Source organism: Amblyomma maculatum, chromosome 1 (genome assembly GCF_055883805.1).
Source record: "Amblyomma maculatum isolate TAMU_Amacu chromosome 1, ASM5588380v1, whole genome shotgun sequence".
Taxonomy (NCBI): domain Eukaryota; kingdom Metazoa; phylum Arthropoda; class Arachnida; order Ixodida; family Ixodidae; genus Amblyomma; species Amblyomma maculatum.
In genome coordinates, this window is record NC_139344.1 from 436,222,639 (window position 1) to 436,227,032 (window position 4,394).

Sequence of the window (4,394 nt, forward strand, 5' to 3'; positions counted from 1 at the left end):
GGGATAAGGTGGACGTCGCGATAACACCGAGGAAAGCGGAATCGTCGTCGGAGCTGTCCGCGTGGCAGGGAGTAGGGGCGCGGGACAGACAGTCAGCATCACTGTGTTTCTCGCCGGACTTGTGCACGATTGTAACGTCAAATTCTTGCAATCGAAGGCTCCATCGAGCAAGCCGACCGGATGGATCTTTCAGGTTTGCCAGCCAACACAGAGAGTGATAGTCGCTCACGACACGAAACGGACGACCGTACAAGTACGGACGAAATTATATGCCCACACAACAGCAAGGCATTCCTTTTCGGTAGTTGAATAATTAACTTGGAACGGGACAAAGTGCGACTGGCGTAAGCAATGACATGTTCTGCACCGTCCTGCCGCTGAACGAGGACCGCACCGAGGCCAACGTTACTGGCATCCGTGTGCAGTTCCATGTCGGCCTCTTCGTGTGAAGTGGCCAAGTATTGGCGTACATTGGAGACGGGACTTGAGTTCCATGAAAGCGTTTTTTTGGTCGGGGCCCCAAACGAACGGCTCGGCGTCTTTTGCCAGGCGGGTCAGAGGCTCACGGATCTTGGAGAAATTGTTAACAAAGCGACGATAGTACGCGCCGAGGCCGAGAAATCGACGCAAGCTTCGTTTATCCGCTGGTTTGGGAAATGAATAAGACAGCGGCCGTCTTCTCTGGGTCTGGGCTAACACCTCGAGCGCTGAAAATGTGGCCGAGAAATTTCAGCTCGTTAAAAGCAAAGTGGCATTTTTCGGGTTTTAGAGAGAGACCGGCAGATCGGATGGCCTTGAAGACAGCGCGCAAACGTTTCAGGTGCTCGTCGAGCGTGTCCGAGAAAATCACAACGTCGTCGAGATATACGAGGCATGACTGCCACTTCAGACCAGAGAGTACAGTGTCCATCATTCGCTGAAATGTGGCAGGGGCCGAACACAGGCCAAACGGGAGCACTTTAAATTCATACAAACCGTCCGGCGTAATAAAAGCGGTCTTCTCACGGTCTCGCTCATCAACCTCTATTTGCCAATATCCACTGCGGAGGTCAAGGGACGAAACGTAAGTGGCATGGCGAAGGCGATCGAGGGAATCCTCTATGCGTGGCAGGGGTACACATCCTTTTTCGTGACGTTGTTGAGGCGTCTGTAATCCACGCAGAACCTCAAGGTTCCATCCTTCTTCGCAACGAGGACAACAGGCGAAGACCAGGGGCTCGTCGACGGTCTGATAACGTCGTCCTGGAGCATTTCTGTTACTTGGCGGCGGATGGCATCACGTTCTTTTGAAGACACCCGGTAAGGACGCTGACATAGTTGACGTTGGTCATCGGCAACTATAATTCGGTGCTTCGTTTGTGGCGTCTGTCGGACCTTGGGGGTTGATGCAAAACAATCGCGGAACGAATTGACAAGATTCTCTATGCAGCGTTTCTCACTGGGCAAGAGGTGAGGGTTCACATCAGTCTCAATGACTGTAGGCGTCGCATTGTCGAGGTCTGACGTGTTGAATAAAGCGTACTGACCTGTACATTCTCCAAGTTCTTCAAAATAAGCGACCGTCGTATTCGCCGTCAAATGTTGGGGTTCACATATGAAGTTTGTCACTAGCACTTCGGCTTGGCCACGGACAAGTTCGACAAGGCCCCGAGCTGTACAGAATTGTCGAGTTAGAAGCAGTGACATGTTAGCTTCAGTAATGCACGCGTGCCGGTGTTGTGATCACATTCGACTGTGACGAACTTGCTCGCATGCGGAGGGATCGTTATGTGGTCGTCACAGACGCACAACATCGTTTTTCGGGAGTCCGTGTTGCTATCAACGGCTCGCTTGGTTAAAATTAATATCCTGAGCTGCTCCCGAAGGTCTATAACAGCACCATACTCTTGAAGAAAATCCATGCCGAGAATCAGATCTTTGCAGCACTCTTGTAATACGGCAAATGTACCAGTGAAAGTAAAACCGCAGATCTCTATGCAGCACGTGCACATGCCGATCGGCGTCATTACATGACCACCGGTGGTACGCATCATTGGCCCAGACCAAGGCGTCAGAACCTTACGGAGTGCCGTGGCTAGCTGGTTGCTCATGACGGAGAAATCGGCGCCGGTATCCACAAGTGCGGTCACATCACAACTATCGGCGGTTACAAAAATTTCCCCTGAAACAACGTGTTCGCAGCACGTCGGTAAGTTCATCGGATCGTTTCGTCGCCGCTCGGGCCGTCGCGTCAAATTGTCGGGTGGAGGCTGTTTAATCTGAGACGTAGCGGCGGCCCCATCCAAGGAGGTCGCCGTGTTTAGTTTTCCCGGTGAGGGGACGTGCCTCTGAATTGCCCAGAGGAGGATTACCGACTGGGCGAAGCAGAACGCCTCGGAGATGTCGATCGCGACCGCCGTTGTGGAGACGTTGGCTGCATCTCTTTAGCAGCCAGGTACTCCTCAATCTCGTGTGGTCTTTCGCCATAGCGGGGTCGAGGCGCGTTTGGTGAAAATGGTATGGGTAATTGCGAAGAATGTGACTAGGTTCGCCGCAGTGATAACAGAGCGGTCGTCTGTTGGGCGTGCACCACAAGTGCGCCTTGCTGATAGCGGGACGCTGGTATTGCTGCGGCTTGACGGGGCGCAGATCTTGTTGCTGCTCGACGGGGCGCATGTAGCGCGGCGGTGGGGCGACAACGGGACGGAATGGATCTTACTTGGGGGCAGGTCGACGTAAGACATCACTATAAGTCATGAGCATTGCTCCGGTTGTGGTGCTGGTAGTGGTGGTGGCTGCACCGCTCGCCGAATTTCATCACGGATGACGTCCACGCTAGAATAATTCTTTGCAGAGGGGGCATTCAAGTGGAGGTTTTGCAGCTCTTCGCGGACAATGCTCCACACAAGCTCCCGCAATGCCTCGTCCCTGGCTGCTGGCACGGACGCGCAGCAGGGTTTGGCCGCTACGCTTGCCTGGCGGCCTGCAGGGAACGTTTCATGCTGGTAGCTTCTCTCGCGAAATCTGCGACAGTTCTTGGGGGGCCGCGAATGAGGCCAGCGAACAACTGCTCCTTCACCGCGCGCATGAGGTGCCGTACCTTCGTTGCCTCAGGCATAGTAGGGTCGGCCCGATTGAAAAGCCGCGTCATGTCCTCGACAAACATGGCCACACTCTCATTTTACTGTTGAGACCTTGAACGAAGTGCAATCTCTGCGTTTTCTTTGCCCACACTCGAACTGAATGTTGTAAGCAACTCACAGCGAAAGGCTGCCCAGTTGACAAAGGACGCCTCGTGGTTCTCAAAACCACGTCCTGGCCGAGTCTTGCAGCGCGAAGTGCACATTCATTAGCTTCAGCTCGTCCTCCCATTGGTTAAGTGCAGCCACACGGTCAAGACTGGCCAACCAGTCTTCCACATCCTCTAACCGGTCACCATGAAATGATGGCGGTGATCGCGCTGCGAGAAGCACGAACGGTGGGCGTTGCTGGAAGGCTGACTTGTCTGGCTGCTCCTCGTAGATGTCATGGTTCGTAGCAGGGTGGACAGCGGTTCAAACTCAGGTTGTAGGCCTCGGAGGCGAGGGCTGGCTTTATGGACAGGAGTCGCGTCCACGCGTTGATGAGCAGCGTCACTGACGTCTTCGGGGGCAACGTACAAGGGATCTTATCCTGCACAAGCCACCAAATGTCACCAACACACGTAGCAAGCAGCACAACAACCTAGCTGGCCCTTTTTAATCAAGCGAAAACTCGAGAGAGAAGGGGATGACGCTTAGCCACGTGCCAAGACATTCGGCCACTTGGTGGCGCCAGAAGATGGTCAGCGGTGTGGCAATATTACATTCCTTGATCGCTGGTAAGAGTTAGTACGACTGGAACACTCGATGAGCATTCTTTCATTGAAAATTGCAAAACAGCACAATTGCATAGGTTCGCTAGCAGCAAAAAAAAAGAACAGGAATTTTATTTATTTATTTAATTATTTCTTTATTTTTTGCATTACTGCCAGTCTCTAGCTGAGACCATAGCAGATAAACATTGCATTCATGATATCGACTAAATGATCATGACAAGAATTGAAGCAGCTCTAGAAAAATACAGTATTAGGCAATTCTTAAAGCACAAAAAACTGAAAATGTGCGATCAAATTCGCGCGAACAGCTCACAAATAAAGAACGCATACAAGTTAAAAAACGAAACAAAGCGAACGAAAAAAAAAAGCGAAATTTGTAACCGAATAATGTCAGCTCACACCGTGGCCTGTACTTTGGAACAAAAGCTTGAAAATGAATCAACGGTAGTAACAGATGAGTGCAGGCAATACCCTTCGCTTGTTGCCAATGGGAAGAAAGAATATTTGAATGCATCACTGTAAAATGAAAATTCGGTTAGCGTGAACACGTGATGGTTTC